Source organism: Betta splendens, chromosome 7, assembly GCF_900634795.4.
Source record: "Betta splendens chromosome 7, fBetSpl5.4, whole genome shotgun sequence".
Lineage (NCBI taxonomy): Eukaryota > Metazoa > Chordata > Actinopteri > Anabantiformes > Osphronemidae > Betta > Betta splendens.
This window is the reverse complement of record NC_040887.2, coordinates 14984233-15002213: the sequence shown is the minus strand read 5'-3', so window position 1 is coordinate 15002213 and position 17981 is coordinate 14984233. Positions and strand designations below refer to the sequence as shown.

Genomic DNA, 17981 nt, shown 5'->3' with positions numbered 1-17981 from the left:
CTTGTTTGGTGTCAGGTGTGCTGTGTGGAGGGTGAACGTGCAATCAGAACCGGGCACGTCTCCTCCGAGCCGAGGTCGCTCGAGTTGAAAGCCAGTGCTGCCTGCCGGCGCGTTTGTGCTCCAGCTGCTCTCTGTTACACTGAGCACTTTGTTTCGCAACAGCAGGCTGCTGATGAAGACAGAACGGGACCTCTGAAGCAATATGCTGAGTCCAGTCTGCTCACAGACTGGACTCACTGGAAGGTCCAGTCGGCATCAGATCGTCTTCTGCTGCAGCATCAAATGAAGTAAAGGCCGAATCAGACCATATACAATACAAGCATTAGCCTCAGAAAACACCTAGACAGAAGCCCCATAAGTCTAAGAGCAGACGTCTGCACATTCCCAGAATGCACTGGGGTCAAACATGATCATGTTGGAGCCTCATCCAACAGGTGAAGAGCATTTAGAGCCATGTAAATGCAATCATTAATAGGGCAGTTTAGGCAAAAATAATGTTCTTTATTGTTGCCGACTATATAGGATGTCATTATCTGTGATCTGATTTCACTTTTACATGATCCTGTCATTTACAGCAAGAAACCAGCCCTTTATCATGAGAACACTTTCCCCTAATCATCACAGCTAAATGCGCGGATCCGCCCTAACACAGGACCAATCCACGACCGCCCAAACCAAGTCCCAATCCCCAAACAGGCCTTTGGACGCTTATCCCCACTGCTCACACGCTGTTCAAACGGGTCCTTTCAGCGCCGCTGCAGCTCCAACCTCCCTCGGTTTAAAAGCTTCCAGCCTGTTCTGCTGCCGGCTTTAAATGACTCAGGTTCTGTTTCTGGCAGCGCAGTTCTGGAAAGTGGGCATCAGATTTATCTAAATGTGGCACAGCAGGGGAGAGGTGGATACGCAGAGCACGGGCAGAGCGGAAAATGCGGGCTTCATTTCCCCCCGCTGCACGCGCTGGCTTGTGTTTCAGCTGCTGGCAGCACACGCTGCAGAGGTGAAGTCAGCGGGGAACACGCAGTCAGCCAGTGCATGAACGCACACACACACACAAATGTTGAAGAGAAGTTACTTTAAAGAGAGACTTTCTGTCACCAGATTAAAGGTGGTCCAACTTTTAAGAGCCACATCATCTTCTGCCATGTTCTAGTTCCTCTTCACACCTGTTTTTTTTTTCTGATACACAATTATCCCCATCACTATCGCCTTTTCTTCCAAGGTCGAGGCCTCTTGATTGGCCTTATTGTCAGACTCATCCATCTCAATGTGAAGAGCAACTCTCCGTCACTCTGTAATGCTTACACACGCTTTCCTTATGCGCCTCTCAGTGTTCTCAGGGCTCATTTCAAGCAGGGAGTTGGCCCTTTAATGCCTTCCTCTATTCAGACTGGCTCTGCTGAGGTGTACTGTAATGGAACAGCTGTGCAGCCCAGACCATAAACTGCTCTTACTGATGCCTTTACCGTGGTTTATGATGAAACCTAATTTTTATAACCTTTCTGATGAGTATACAGGTAAATCAAAGCTGACCTCCCCATGTTGTTTCATGTTTCACGCTGTCTCCTCTCCTGTAATGTAGTAATGAATTATACTGTGGCTGGGGGACGAAACAGTGATTTCATGAAGCAAATGTTCATTAGTTTGACGTAAGGATTCAGTTCTTTGCAGAGTAAGGTGATGTGCCGTTACACAGACAGATTAAATGACTGACAGCAGAGGCTCTATGGACTGTGAATACATTTTACTGCTCAAACCTAAAATGTATTTGAGCTCAGTATTTTTTGTAATTTGCAGGGATGTTGTTGGGATTATCGCTCGGCTAAAAGCTCAATATCTGTGCAGCTCGACTGTGAGCACAGATTCGCTTTTGATGATTATGTTGATATTTATTCAGTTGATGTAGCCTACATTCAGCAAACGGGCTGACGGTAGATGCAGGATGTGGACGGAACTCGTATAGCGCCCAGGACTGACAATCTGACAAGCAGGGCTTCAGTCTTTCCACGATCAAAACTACAGTAAGACCAGATATCAAAAAACTAGATGCTGTCGGTGTTTGACTGGATGGAGCGTGGCACTGTTACTGTAAGCTCCCCCAGAAAAACCCAGTCAGATTTTTTATTTAGAGAGAGTTTTTTTTTTAGTATTTAGTTCATCTCAGCTGTCATAAAAAACCTTCAGCAAATAAGTTGTAAAGTGTCAGACTGCCAGAGATATATTGAACTCTGATAATAAACCAAAATAAATCAGACTGTAATAACTCTCTACAGAGAATCACATAACATGATGGCTCACTATGATACGCTTGATGCGGTATTAGATCTAAGAAAAGTGCCTCTAGGGGCCATACGGGTTTGAAATGGTAACTCAAACTTGCATATCAATTATGTATCAACAGAGTTGAACCAAACGCGTGTGGAAATTAGGCGGATTTCTCAAATGTTGACTCCAGACTCCCATCGCTAACACCCAGGGGAGAGCTGCTGAAACGAGACGAGGGAGCGTCGTCCTCAGCAGGTGATGGATGCCGCAAACACGGCTCCTGCATCTCGGGTCCACTTGAATTACCTTGGAATGGGGCTGAGGTCGGAGTGGAGGGGGAGATTTCCGGGCTGTTTTACAGAGGGGGCCTCAAAGCGAGCGAGCACTGCTAGCACTAATTAAACTGGAGAGGATGACGCTGTCCTCATCACCAGAAGAAAGCCAGGGATGAAAGCTTCATGAATGAATTACAAAGCCGTGGCAACGCAGATAATTGCCTCCATCGGCAAGGAGATAAGGAGAGTTAGAAAGTGAAAAGTCCTGGAAGATAGTACTGGGTACTACCTCAACTCAAGGAACAGTAAATATAAGGATTGATTTTAAGTTATTTCATTCTACCTGGACGTACAGTTTTTTTTGTTTTGGTGTTTTTGTTGCCTCAGAGCTGTTTTCCCCCACATTCAGCCCCATTTACCATGACACATACAGCTGAGATTATGAAACCCAGGCCGCGTGCGCTAGACACAACATGTGGGCCTGTTTACATTCTTGCTGTGCAGGCAGGATGCTCTGGTGTCTAGGGGCCAATCTCTCCATCTATTCAGGGAGAGGAGGCGACAGAAACCTGCACCCGACAGGGGAACATGACAGGATGTGCCAAATACAGCGGCCACGCTTTGGTTGTTCAGCTGCTGCTAACAATAGGATCCCTGTGCAGGGATTCGATTCATAAAGATAGAGGGGGATATTTTGGCCATTGTTCAGAGGCTTAGATTTCTGAATGCGAGGGGTCGACATTTCCTCCTCACTGTGTCTATTGTTGTAAACGACTTCATTGAATAGCGGAGGGCCTAATTTTGTGATCCGCCTCCTGACACACGGAGCCGACAGCGGGCCGTCCCGCTCCATGTGGGCCTGGTGGGCTCAGCGTCGTACCAGTCGCACTGAATCAGCGCTTGGCTCGTGCTGCTTCCTGCTGCCACAGTATGGCAGCAGCAGCAGATGATGCTGGGGAGGTGGTGAGTGGTGGTGGCGGCGGCGGCTGTGGTGGCCCACGGTACCAGGCTCGGTGTGGTCATCCTGGTGTGGGCGGCTCAGAAATGTTCTGCCTACTCGTCCACATTATGAAAATAAAGCACAAACACACAAAACCTCCTGTGTGACATACTTCATCAAGTAAAAATGCAGCATAAGGAATATATTGAGGGGTAGTTTAAAGCCAGTATTTCCTTCTACTTTGTACTTCGAGTATGTGGAGTGTGTTATATCAGAAGGCTGTTCTAATGTTGAAGGCCCTCCTTTATTTTAAACATGGGGCCTCACTTCAGTCCTAGTAACTTATAGCAGAATCATCTCCTCCCTGACAGCTTCAACCTAAACAGCCAGAGCCCATGACGTGGTCAAAGCATCTCAATGAAGCACCTTGAGACTCGGTAGCACCCTGTCAGCGGCCACAACTGCTGCTTGGAGTCATGACTCAGGTGTCACTGATGAAGTCCAATGTGTTTAGTGGTACAGTATATACAAATATAACTAAAGTATAAATTGGATTGCAGGTTTTCGAAGTAATATCAACTTTAGACCCACACAAACACACATAGAAAGATACAGTAGTTTATGTGCTGTTGTTAGAGACAATATTAAAGGTTTCTCCTCTTCTTCTTCTTCTTCTTCTTCTTCTTCTTCTTCTTCTTCTTCTTCTTCTTCTTCTTCTTCTTCTTCTTCTTCTTCTAATGATATCTCAAAGTCTGCAATCAGACAATCAGTGTTTTTGGCGTTGAGTGCGTGAGGCTGTTGGAGACGGCCTCTGAAAGAATAAAATGAGTCCATTAGATGTGGGCAGAGCGAGCTTTGATGACTAACCTCGCTCTTCCCATCCTCTGTCTTCTCTCCATCTGCCGTGGTTCTGCCAACCTCAAGCTTCTCTTTCTCGGTTGCTCACATACATAATTTTAGGCTATTCCTGCTACTCTTTTTTTTCTTTTTTTTTTGCTTTGCCTTGTTTTATCAGACATGATTTGTTTCAAAGGTATCAGGTGCAGCAGTGACCTTCAGAATTCTCTAAATGAACTCAACCCTGTGGCCTTAAAGGGATGCTCGGCCCATTTTATAACCCTGTTATGTGTTTGCTTTGTGCATGAGATACAGTATGATCACCTTTATAGTTCCAAACTTACACACTTGACATACTGTAAAACCCCTCCGTCTCAGTCTAAATCTCAGCAGCTTTACGACCTAATGTTTCCTAAATGTCAGCTGCTGTGCAACCGTGACTGCTCTTACACACAAGTGACCACACCCCTCAGCCAAACAATGATAGTAAGAGGCCGCCGCTCGCTCTGACATTGCAGGCTGGCTGATCTGAAATCAGTCACCCTCTTTGTCCTGATACGCCTCCCACACAAATTGGTTCCCTCTGTGCACATGTATCCGGCCACAGGACACAAATAACTAGATGCAGCTCCCCAGCTCCCTGTAATGAAATATACGGGACAAAAAAGGCTAGAATTATGGAGGGAGGAACGAGATCGCTGCTTTCATCTCGCCTGCTCGAGCTGTCGTGCTCTTAAAAAGCCTCTGGTCGGGAATTCAAAATTGTAGCCGTGCCAGCGGAGGGGAGGGAACGTAGACTTGTGCAAGAACATACATGCACATGCACATGAGGCCCCCGTGAGCAGTCACACAGCGGCGCTTCGCAAACACCGCGCTTGTGTTTTCTACCGTAGCTCCGGGCGCTGCGTTAGATCGTCTCACTATTGGGTGACTCAAGGTCAGTATGAGGAGGTGTGGAGGTGAGACGCTGACAACGCTGGCGCTTCATTCGTATGTGCAGCTATTAGCGCAGCAGGGGGACGATACGTTGGGCCCAGATTGGCTTCATGGATTATTTAAAACGGTCAATAATTAGTTGCAGACACCAAACAGAGTTCTGGTGCCTTTTCATCCTGGAACACTGTAAACCAGGTTGCAGCATTCATGTGTATTTGAGCAGTAGAGGAACCAGAAGTCTAGGTTGGAATTTTAAAGGGGGTCTGGTTATTAAGCCGTGCAGGTGCGCTACATACAGTAACACTCCTTCGTTTTCGGGAAAAGCTGAGGGTGAGCGTGGCCCCAGAACCAGGATGACGTTCCTGGATGCACAACGTTGTGTCTGTGTCTGTGAAGCATCTGGACTGATGCAGAGCTGCGGCCTCCAGCCAGGACAGGTAAAGCAGAGTTCAACAGGAAATGTAGTAGAGGGATGTGGACGGGTTTATGTGCACTCAGGAGGCGTTCCCATGTTGAGTCTGGGCAAACAGGTTGTGTAAAACCAGGTAATTTATGTTTATGCCGACGGTAAATCGACTGTGGCTCTGTGTAAACTGAGAGAACACTGCATTTATCTGCTACTGGCTTTGTCTCTCTCTCTCGCTCTCTCTCTCTCTCTCTCTCTCGCCCCCTCTCTCTCCAGGTTGCATGAATCAGCCAAATTATTAGGCCGATTCACCCGTTTTTTTGAATCTGCCCACAGCCACTCATAATTGTCGCATCACATCCTGCACAGATCAGATGCTGCAAACATACATGGTGGCAATAAGAGGAGCGGAGATTCTCAGTTTCTGTGCAACACGGTCAGTGAGGTATTTGACAAACCAAGATCTAATAAATGGATCAACATAAAGTAGTTGCCATTCCCTCCATCTCTCTGGTTCTGAAGTTCTTACACGCAGGAATAAAGATCACAGTGTTTTTTTTTTTGTAGACTCTCTGTAGAATCTCTCTCAGCTGCTACAGGAGCACTTCATATGAGTGTTTATCTTCATTACAAGAGCCATGTAGATATATATCAGGTAGATCTACTAGTTCCCAGGCCTCCAGGCTTTTGAGAGTGAACCACTGGTGTGATCGTGGTCGGGAGGTCGGGAACAGCTGGGGGGCAAGCCTTCCAATAAAGAGGGGCAGCTGCCCCCCTCTGCCCCCTGTAGATCTGTAGCTGGAAAACGTGTAACGCTAGCAGCATATCTCACAGAATCCAAATAAACCTGAGTGGAGTTTTCACGGCTGATCAGTATTACTGAACAAATCTGGTTTGTCAGGGTGACGCTCCTTCTGTTTGCTCTGCAGTCGCTGCAGATGTGAGGTTTTGCGTTCGTACAGCACATCTGGCACACATCTAGTGCCTGGGGTACAGTATGTGGAGGAACGAGCAGGGCCATTCGTGCATGCTCACCAGCGCAGTGCTGTGGTTTGTTCCTGGGAGTAAAGACGGCGGCTGTAAGTACGTTGACCCGTCACTATCCCCGTTCTTCATCAAGGCCCCCCTCTTTCAATCTGCCCGGGAACAGCTGATTCGACTTGGTTACAGTGACAAACTGAATCCATCAGGCCCGAGCTTTAGCATCAGAGCTACCAGAACGTCAGGGGTGTTGGAAGCAGACGCTGAGTTATGTTTAGTGTCAGTCAGAAGTCGTCCGAACGCCATTAACAGTAAGTGGAGTATCAAAGCGTATTTCCACAGCCCTATAAACGCCCTTTGAACCAGCAGCGATGCTGAGTGGGCACTGCTCCCCTCTGGTGCGGGCGCATAAAGCTGTCAGGTTTCACTGTGAGCTCTGGCCTCTATCCTGCTTTAGCCTCAGCTCGTTTGCTTTAATCTGTCCCGTCGAGTAAGCCCGGATCAGCGTCCCTTCCTGCGAGACCAGGACTAATTCCTTCCGAGGCAACTGGGATTTGTAGTCAGCAATCCGCTGACATCACCTTGAGCAACAATAGAGCCAGAACTCCCAGGCCTCGTGCGCCGGCGTTCCATGATGAGGTTAATGAGGAAGGCGCGAGCTCCACCCGTCCTACAGGTCCACAGATCCGATCCTCCGCAAGCCGTCTAGAGCTTTCATGGGATTTATAAAAGCCCTGCAGTGTGCGTCTTTGTGTTTGATGTCAGTGCAGTGTTGTTGTTGGGTGTCCAGATGGAGAAGCCACTGATGAGGAAAGGTGTGGGGCGAAACTGTCGTAACACGCCGCGTCAGTTAGCGGGAAAGAAGACGGATCCGACGCGGCTCTGTGTGCGAGTGTTGGTGTCTGGGATCCCAGAGGAGCTGATTATCTCCATTTTAACTCCTGAGACGGAGGGGGGAGGCGGGGGGGACTGGGCAGGAAGCAGGGGGAGGAGGTGGCGGCGCTGGGATGCTGCGGCTGTGAACAGCAGGCTAATTAATTACACATTGGCTTGTGGGAATATTCTGCCTAAATGCCAGTCAGGTCCCTATGAGGCGACACACTTAACAAGTCGAGTACACACACACGCACACACACACACACGCACACACACACGCACACACGGAGAGCGCTGTACTGAATTTGATTAACTGCCTGTTGTGCCATTCTGGAAAGATTATGTAGGACTACAGTGTCAAACTGATATATACGCAGAGGGAGACGTTCCCCACTTAAAGGGAGACGGAGGAAATAATAATAAGTGTTGGCTAAAGCTTTGGTTCATGCAATGAAGCTAAGAAGCACAAGTGGTTTTCCAGCACTAAAAATGTAAATGCACTCTGTTATTTGCCGTTTCATTTCCTACTTCTTGTCGCTGTCTGTCTTCCAGTGCTTACACAGAATGCCTGTAAATGTCTTTTGCGCCACTTAATCGCTGATATTTTCCTTTTGAGCTCCTGCGAGCGCTGACGTACGTCCTGCTCGTTAAACCGCGGCGTCTCGTTAGGGAACGATAATGGTCTTCGTTTAGCGCGGAGACCGAGGAGTTGCCGGCAACATAAATTTCGCTTCCTGTTGTAATAATATCTCAGACGTGACAGTCGCAATTATGCCAGTTTTTCTATTATCACATTAAACTGTAGAAAGGAAAACCCGCTCAAGTGTTTTATTGCTGTTAATTTAAATGATGTGGGAACGATCTATTTGCCTTGTTAAAGTTTGGCTTCATGTGAAGTTTTTTTGTAATTTTGAGAATTACATGGTTCCTTACAGCAGGACTTGCATCTGCACAGGATGGAAGGTGGACGTATCCGATCTACATCAGCTTTAGCGGCTTTTTTTTTTTTTTTTTTTAACCGTTCAGTATAAATTGCTTGAGATGCTCCAGGAGTTCATGGGAGCAACATGACACAGAGCGAGGGGAACAGGGCTTCCTGCTCCTGCTGAGAGGTTTTCAGGGAGGAGGCTGCTGCTTAATCACCGCGTGAAATTATGTATGAGGGCAGCTTCGCCTGTGCGGAGCCGCGGCGCATGTCATCTGCCTCGCACCGCGCGCTGCCAGCGCTCGGAGAATGTCTAGAAAAGCACATGTAAATTTTGTTTCCATGAGATGAGTCAGTCGCAATATGCAAAACTAAATTCTAATTATCATTCCGGCGTGTTGATTGCCAGATCTCACTTATCTCTCCTCCGCCCACGTCAAGGCCTGCAACAAGCTGTCCTGTGGTACCAGGCGTCCAGTGTGTGTGTGTGTGTGTTTGTGTGTGTGTGCGCGCGTGTGTGTGTGCGCGTGCGCATGCGTGCGTGTGCGTGTGTGCCTCAGATGCTGAGATGTCAGTGGCCAGTCCCCATTGGACAGGGGGGGGGTGAATGAAGGGGAGGCAGAGCTCGTTTCACTCTATATGTTGCTCCAGGTTCTGCAGTTCTCTGTCTCCCCCTGTCCCGTTCAGCCCACGTAGAGTTTAAAGGGACCTCTTTTGTTCTACGTGTTCCTCTCTTATTGTCTGATTGGATTTTCTCCCTTTTTGGGCTTTACATAACCGTAATCCTGATGATTTATTATTTTCAGAAATCAGATTTCTCTCTTAGCTTCCTAGAAATCGGTGTGCGGTCCAGTGGGGATGTCGTGGGCAGACACTGTATCTGACTCCATCTATTAGCCCTCACTGAACAGTTCATTCTTTCTGTCCCGTTGAAGCACGTTGCTTCTCTTTCCTCTGCGTGAGCCCCTCACTTGCTTGATGTGTCAGCACCAGGCAGCGCCGACGGTCCAGGACAGAGCTGTAGATCACGGGCTGCGCACAGTCTGCAACCACACAAACTCTGGGGTCGCGGCTGAGGCCTCGAACGCAGGAGGAATCTCCAGTCCAGTCTGTCTTCACCTTTCATGGGGAAAACGTTTCTCAGCGCGGCGTCGGATCCACTGTCCCAACGTGGGCCAAATGTTTAAGCAAAGGTGAAGTTTCTTTTATTTCCATTTGATCTCTCCCAAGTTGGATCCCCACCACAGAATGTCTTTGATTTCCTCCAAGAGGATGTCTCAAAGGAAGCCTTTAATGAGCAGCCAAGCTACGACCCTGACAGCCATGCATGGAACAACCGGGCAGCGCCGGCGCTTCGCGCGTCTTTCTTTCCAGCCGGGCCGGCCCTTCCTTTTGTGCCCCTGTTTGCCGAGGAGACAAGCGTGTACACTTTGTTCTCTTTAACAAGAAAAGAAGCCAAGCCCTCCGCTGTATGGACAGACTTAATCTCCAGTCAGATCACACGCTGAGCCGCTTCAATGTTTGTTTGCACTTGCACTGGGAAGTGTTTAGGTCTCATGAATTAAATCAGTGGCTCCAAATGATGCCTTTAAAAAGTGGAGCTCATAACCTGCTTTGTGGAGAGACGTCTTTTGGTATTTTTAATTCTAATGGCTGCGTTTTTTAATGCAGCTCCAGCTTCTCACTGACTTTGCACAGTGCATGTCACATTTAAAGATTTCAGGACATTTCTGTGCGTGCAGAGATCTGAAAGGTGGCCTCTGACTGAAAACCTGCCTTGTTGAGATTAGATTGAATTCAGAGATTTGCGAATCGGGGGAAGTTCAGTTCAGTGGGGTGTCAAACGCCCGACGTCGGCACTTATCTGCTGTTTCCGGTGTACGGAGGAAGGCGAGTCGGGGCCCCCGTGATGCTGGAGGTTCATGTTTATCTGTGTTTCTGTCTCCAACTCTACGAAGCCTCCGTCAGGAGACGGACGTTACTGCTTTGGCGAGATTTGGTGCAGAACTTTTTAAGTCTTCACCAGCTGCACAGGAAGAAGCAATGAGTCACAGCGCGCACGCTTTGTTTTCAGCTCTTGGTTGTTTGCATCGTTTCTCGTCCAGCAGTTAACCAGCTACGAGCAGCATTGCCAGACCTCTTACTTCAGCAGCCGATCCTCAACAAACACAGATTCTGTGCGAAAATCAGCAAATAAATGTGACTTTAAAGATGGGTCATATTTGATGTGCCGTAAAAAAACCCAGTCTCGTACGTATTGTCGGTCGGGGACTGTCTCTGGTGAAGCCCTGTTTCTTTGCCAGTGCAGCCGCGCAGACACTGTGCAGAGACGTGTTTGTTGTAGTGGGTGCGTGGGGGCTGTGTGTGTGTGTGTGTGAAGGGGGGGGGGCGGGAGCAGCCAACAGATGTCTCTCTATATCTTTCTCCCGCTATTCCTTTGATTTGTCTCTGCAGCACGTAGGTGGAGCTCACCAGCAGAGACAGACGGGGTGAACACAACAAAAAAGCCAGAGCGATGTGGCTCAACCATTTTGCCATCATGTTGATTTATTCTCCTTTTTAAGACCGTGGAGCCTTTTTTTATCGCTCTTGTTTCTCCAACACAAATAGCAATACAGCAATTTTCTTCCATTTTCGTCCTGCCTCTCAGCCGTCGTACCTGGAGCCCTCGAGAGATGTGGGTCTGCGAACGCTGTGAGCTTCACTCCTCCCTGAAACGGCGCACACATCTTGGCACTATCATGAGGCACAGAGAGAGTTTTGGCTGAAATGCAGCCTGTGAGCATTTGTCTGGAAAACGGCCCTGAGAAAATAACATTTGAGCACCTGTAGAGACGGCGTCGGTGCTGCACGGCTCGCAGAGAACGTGAAAGGGGGCTTTCTGTTGGAGTGCAGCAGGCAGAGGTGGACGACGGCCCGATCCTCAGCGTCCACCTCTGTCTCCTGCCACGTTCTGCTGGACGTGATGGAGATCGGGGCTGACGGACAAACTGTGCTTATCAAGCCTTGTTTATGCAAATATGTGAAAGTTTGGACGTTGTTAACAGTACCGTGATATAAAGTCGTTCTGTCTTATTTGCTAAGTGTGTGTGACCGAACATACTGTAAACATTGTAAGTTGAACATATGCATTCCAGCCGCCGGCAGTGGAGTTGCATCAGCGACTGCCCTCCGCTGGCTTCTCGTCCGTCCACCGTGCCTCTCGCTCGCCCTCAACAGAGGCTCAGAAACAAACACAGCGTCTCTCCTCCTCCTCCTCCTCCAGTGCTAGCGCCTGGATCCGAGCCAGTCTATCCATCCAACCCCCTCACTCTCCCTCCCCCCGCTCATCACAGGCTCCATGCCTGGAGGCTGGAAGTGCTCCAAGAAGACATGGGGAGGGACGGACGGACGGAGGGGGCGGGGGCGGTCGCTTGTGACCGAGAGGAGCAGAAGCTCTGAGCATCGCGGGGCACAGTGAATGACCCTCAGCCGGCCCAGAGCCTGAGGGAGCGCTGGCTCGCCGACGGCTCCGCTCATGACGTCCAAACGCAGATGCCGCGAAGGGTTCGAACGCAGGAGACGCGCGCGGCTTCCAGGTCGGCCCCAGGCGAAGCCCGGGGGGAGAGGGGAAGCGTGCAGGCCATCGCTTCACACGCTGCAAAAGATGCACGGGAATTAACATACAGAGTTGTTTCCTGTGAATCTCCCTGTACTCGCAAATCCTATTTTACATAAACAGATTCCACTTAGTCCGTGTTCATTTATGAGACAATGTGATAAATCTCTCGGCAGGAAACCTGTTCGAAGCTGCAGCAGCTCTGTGTGTTTTAGTGATTATGTTTTATGAAGCTCAAAACTGGGTTTAGCCTCCTTTGCACTAGTCTGTCAAAGAGAGAGACTAGAGGCTGAACCTGGTTAGACCAGGTTACAGATTGATAAATTAGCAGACGTGTGGGAAGGAACAAATGCAGTGCTTCAGGTTTCCCTTGTTTCTTGTAATGAGATTTTCCACGTGAACATATTTAACGAAGCTGAGGTCGGTTTGCTTTTGATTCCTTTTTTTTTGTGACGACAGCAAACCTGGTCCTTGTTATTCCAGCTCTGCAGCTATGAGCGATCTGAAATCCTAAAGGCAGCTGCAAACCATTAGGTGAATGGGGGAGATTCTTGGACTGGCGCAACGTCCAGTTGAGCTCCAGCATCTGCACATTGTCTGTTACAAGGGTTTATAATGAACGCAGCTGATCGCTGGGACGGTGTAAATCGCCCACTGATGCACTTTGGGGGAATCTGAGCACAAAGTAAAAATCTTTTGCTGGCTTTACCATCTTTTTGCAGTGTGTCCATCTGGTCCCACTGAGCGCTGAGAGAGAAACTGACAGTCGAGCCATGCGATGGCGCTGGGCCGTACCCAGCAGGGCTTTGTAACAGAAGTAGCCCAGTCCCGTTTTGTCTGACCCACAATTCAGTGGAACGGCCCCAGAGACGGCGGATCTCAGCCGGAGAGCACGAAGAACACAAAAAAAATAACAAGTCCAGCAGGGTGAAGCGAGGGCGAGAGGAGACAAGACAGTGGAGGAGGACGACAACCAAGTGAAGCGAGCGTCAGAAACGAGCCAAAGCCACATCTGACGGTAGATGCCTTTGAAGCGAGCATCTGAATCACTGCTGCGCGAAGCCACGCGTCCTCTCCACATCTGCAGGAAGCTGCAGCAGCGGTCCTGCTGTGAGCCTGTGGGTAGCGGCGCTCCTCTGAGGACAATGCTGTCCTCGTCGGCTGCTCAGGAACTAAATAACTGCCTCCTGTTCATCGTCATGCTCATTGACAGAAGAATCACACATTTTACACCACTACACCTTCATTGAAACGCTGCCAGTGCTGACATGCAAATGTCTGATGATGAGCTGCGTGTTGGGATGTGGCCCCATAATACAAAGGCCTGAGGTCACAGGCAGCGGTGGTGCTGATGCGAGAGCCGCGCAGTCTCTCTCGTCCTCACTCGTGGTTGGTCGGACCTGTTAATTCACGCCACACACTTGAGCATCTGCGGCTCCGGTGCCGACGCTGTCCCGACCGCTGGTGAATCATCGCTCCTCCACCGATGCCAGACTCACGCTCGGCGGCTGGAGACTTCGGGCAGCAGACTGTACGCAAACAGCAGGCGACGGCCGCTCGCCGCTGATGTGCGAGAGCAGCAGCTGCAGACAGACCACCAGGCTTTGAAGCAAAGCTCTCCCATGTGAGTCGCCTGGAATCAAAAGCCCCCCCGTCTCCCCGTCGCTCTGCCCATCGCTCCATCTGTTTCTATCCTCTTATCTGTTCCTCGGCGAGCGCCGGCTCCTCTCTGCCTCTCATCTCGCGGATCTGCCTCCGCTGGTGACTGAATTTGCTGCAGCGGTTGAAGCCGATTTCGTATCTGCATCTGCGGATTTGACCACATTTTAGCAGGAATCAACGTGGTTCAGCTCGTGTTGAGAGACTCTCCTCCTTTCACCAGCGTGCGGCCGAGTTCAATTTAAAGTTCCACTCAACAAGACGGGCTCGACTGCCTCTGACCTCGCCGTCAAACGTTGTTCCATCTCCCAACACTAATCTACTTTTGCCCTTAATCCAGTTCCTCTTACTCTGTGGGAAATCCACTGCAGTTCAGCAGCAGCTTCCCATATATTTACCTACCGCCAGAGTGTGGCTGTGGCCTCTCATCACTTTTTAACTAGCACATTCATATCATTTCAGTGTTTCTCCTGTGTAGTGACTGGATTAACACAGAAAGACGTCTGTCTAGATAGCAGATGAGTGGTTTGTCCTGGATGAGGCCACAAAACATACATTTAAGCTTGTGTGTGTGATGTAGCATTGGAACTAAAAGTCACTAGGTGTGAGGAAACCTCTGCTTTCTCACTAGCAAATGATAACAACAGGGTTTTGGTTAAAAAAGCAGGTATGAATTTAGGGATGTGAAAACCCACCTCTGGGTGAATGAGGCACATAAGGAGCTCTTTGTTTAATGTGTGTGAAGTAGCAGGATGCTGGGTGGGGTAGGAGGCGACTGAGACGGCAGAGGCACCAGAGGTTGTACATAGATACTGGGAGATGCAGAAACGTCACCTCTGACCTTTGCCTCAACGCAGCACCTCAAAGCAAAGGCAAGTCTTCAAGCCCGGCTTCTGTGGCCAGAAATAACATCACGTCCTGATGTTTTGCAGGTGGAGGCAGCTGTTGACTCAGGCAGCTTGCTCTTGGAAAATATGCGCCTGAGAGTCCAACCTGCGAAGCTCCGAATCACTGAGGAGTCCATCTACAGGGGAACGATGCCACCGGGTCGATTTGCTGTGAACCCAAGGAGGAGGACGACATTCCCGCTGGGTCCAAGCAGCGTAATGGGTTTTGCTCATGATGTACAGCAGATAAAGCTGGGCTGCAGCCACTAAGAGCTGATTCAGGCAACACTGGGCTACAAAACAGCTCTAAATAGCAGCCAACTGTAGCTCTCCAGTACAGTGTCCACCATCGTTGGTCTGTTCTTCACATCACAGTAGAATCGTGTATGAACATGTCTGCTAAATGAACCAAGGCTTTAGTTCTTAGAACCTTGTTTTCTCTACATGATCGTAGTTCAAGTGGAGTCCAGACCTCTTCAGATAAGAATGTATTATTTGCTCAAGTCACTTTAGAAGCACTTAGATGTGTCTTCACTTGAATGTTCACTGCGCAGAGCCAATAAGGCGGCGCTCACACACAAAGGCTTCCTTCCCTTTCCCCCGGTGAGTTCAGGGGCAGGAAGGAGGGAGGAGTTAGCGTTGAAGCCACCGATTGCTTCCCCATTGTTTTCATTGTCTGTTCTGCTGGTGACTGTTAATTACCGTGGTTCGGTTCCGACTTCGCCACTCCTCTGCACGTCTCACGGCTCTAGAGTATTTGCACCTTCTTGCCCGCTTTGCCTTGACTCCCCTTTACTCTTCTGTTCCACTGGCTGCTGGTTCCATCCCATGTGTCCCATGAACATGAAACCTCTCAGTGACCGTTAAGCAGAGTCGCGTCATTTATACAGATATTGCTGTTAATTAGTCAACGTGTCAGAGAATATGTGGAGGTTTGTTCGGCCCATTAAATTGATGCTTCTGGTTCTTTGTTCCGCCCCAGTCTGTTTCTCATGTACCACTAGTAGCAGTTGTGCAACTAGGTTCACTGCAAACCCACTAAGATTTCAAAACCCCAGGAGCGACGGCTGGACCTGCCCTCATCAGTCTGTGATGTGTCATGCACTGCTGGTGTTAGGAGTCACAGTGTTCTGTCTTCTTCTTTTCCACTTTCTAGAACGCATGTAAACGGCCTTTACGATGGATTGTTGTTCACTTCTCAAGTGTTTTGGCCTTTGGCTCTTCTTCCTTATCTTGCGTCTCCTGCGCCTCTCTCTCCTATGCATCAGTCTCTCAGGAGACCGTCAAGCCGTATATGTGGCTCAACCCAAATCCACAGAGATGATAAGAAGAATGAATGATAAACACTGAGCATATCCTCTAAAATTAGGCCCTGGGGTCAGTGGGATTTGTGGTTAACACCTTTTCTGTCTGTGAAAGCGGACAGCGAGAGTTTGTTTGTAACTCGGCAGCTTTTAAAGCCTTATAATTAGAAGCCGTGTCTGTGATGATGATGAATGTTTGACTAGAGGAAGCGTTTTCTTGCTCTCGCTGCTGTAATCTGGCTGCACAATTGGCTTCATATCACAGCATCTCTCATTTAGAAAGGGAGGCACGGCAGCAAAAACAATACATCTTATGCCATGGCTCAATATCTGACAGCTGTGTAAACACGAATCCGTGAACACACAAACGCATGCTAGCACGCCTGAATATACATTACATGCATGCAGGAAGGCAAACAATGAGAGTTTGTTCTCTCACCCCCACACAAATACGTCTCCTCAGCTGAACAAAAGGATTTCATCCACGAGGAGCTTCCATAAACAATTTCACTGTGGCTTTTGTTGGGGCCGTGACTGCTGCACATTTAGACTCAGGGAATAAATCATAGTGTATGATTGTAGCGTGTGCACTGCTGGAGTTTCACCACTCGCCTGTCTGCGAGAACTAACGCGAGGAAATCGGTGCAAACGCTGCGAGACTTTCAAGTACCTGTTTCAGATCCCTTGCTTACAGTACAAAGTGGCGTTTTCAGCCTGACAGCGGAGCCGGAGGGAGGGGTCAGAGGTCACCAGCGATAACGAAGCTAAGATTTACTTCTGAGAGGGAAATTATCTTCTGCTTCTGCGAATCGATATTTGGATTTTTCTGCCGTTGCGCCGGTTCTGCAGCTACGCTTGCACACAGTGACTCCTAAAGTATCTGCTGATGTCTGAATATTTTTTGTTGCATGACCCCGACCAAGTTTCTGAGTCTTTATAGTCCACAACAGCAAGAGCATTACAAATTTGCTATAAAACCTCCTGGACTTACTCAACAAATCGCTACAAGGCCGAGCTCGTGGTTATTGGCTGTAGGAATTTAAAAGGAGTTCTTTTAAAGGTGTTCACTTTAGGTCATCTCGGATCATTGACTTCTGTCGTCCAATTCCACAATTTAGTACGACACAGTTCATCCAGACGTCTTCGGCGGCGTGCGTTTTTTTAACGTTGTGCTTCCAGCCTGCGAGCGCTTTGTGTTGACTTGCATCCTCTGGCCTCTGCTTGTGCGTCTCTGAAAGAGACGCTGGAGCTGAGGACACGTTGAGCTTTAAATGAAGGCTGCAGGAGGTAAACGTGCATCTACATTCATATGATCCCCTCTCACTCACAGCTAAGTAGAAGCCTTGTGTTGAATGTAGTGCAGACATGTGTCGTACCTGCGTTGCGATTCCATTCTCATTCGTCCATCCTGCACCCACAGATCGAGCGTTCAACCTACACTGCATTGAAAAGACGATTCATGAGTATTCTGTGCAGAAGCGGTTTCAGCCCAGATTCATGTAACCTTTCAATTTCCACGGTGTATTTAAAACGTGACTCACTCGCAGAATACAACACTACAAGGAGCTCTCATGAAAATGCGGAGGAATATAACCAAAGAGCAAAGTTAATAACAATGTCATGCAGCACTAACCTCAGATTAATATCACAGTGCTAACAATGGGGCCATATTAAAAAGCAGCTCCTGGTAACTCGCTTTTCATGTGTGGCCCAAACTCCTGTTATTGTCATCCGGCATTTCTTGAGGCCAGTCTGGAATTTTAAATGAGTATCCATCTATCTCGCTGTTGTCCAGAAATATAGAGGAGACATGTGGCACTGGATGACTGCGGTGTCCATGGGCTCTTACTCCAGCAATTATAGAGTTGAATGTCCATAAAGTTACGGGAAGTCACGGGACAGATGCTCCGAGCAGCACACGTCACAATATGAGTTTTCCGCGTATTTGTGCTTGTAGTGATGCAGAATTATGACCCAGTGTTGCCAGTTTGCTCATGTTTGTACGAAATGCCATGTTGTAACTCACTTGTAACAATGTGTGTGGGTCACGTACCTGTCCTCCACCTCTCCGTGCATCCTCCTCATTCCCCTGTTT

The 17981-nt window shown here is 48.8% G+C and overlaps 1 long non-coding RNA gene across 2 annotated transcripts in view; it reads left to right on the top strand.

The window, feature by feature from the left end:
* Window positions 1-15545, top strand: part of LOC114859328 (uncharacterized) — a 68649-nt gene extending 53104 nt beyond the window's left edge. For both annotated transcript variants that reach the window (XR_003786499.3, XR_003786498.3), the window contains one exon: window positions 14628-15545. This is a non-coding gene — a long non-coding RNA (uncharacterized LOC114859328). The remainder of the gene's footprint in view (window positions 1-14627) is intronic.
* Window positions 15546-17981: the final 2436 nt, after the last annotated feature.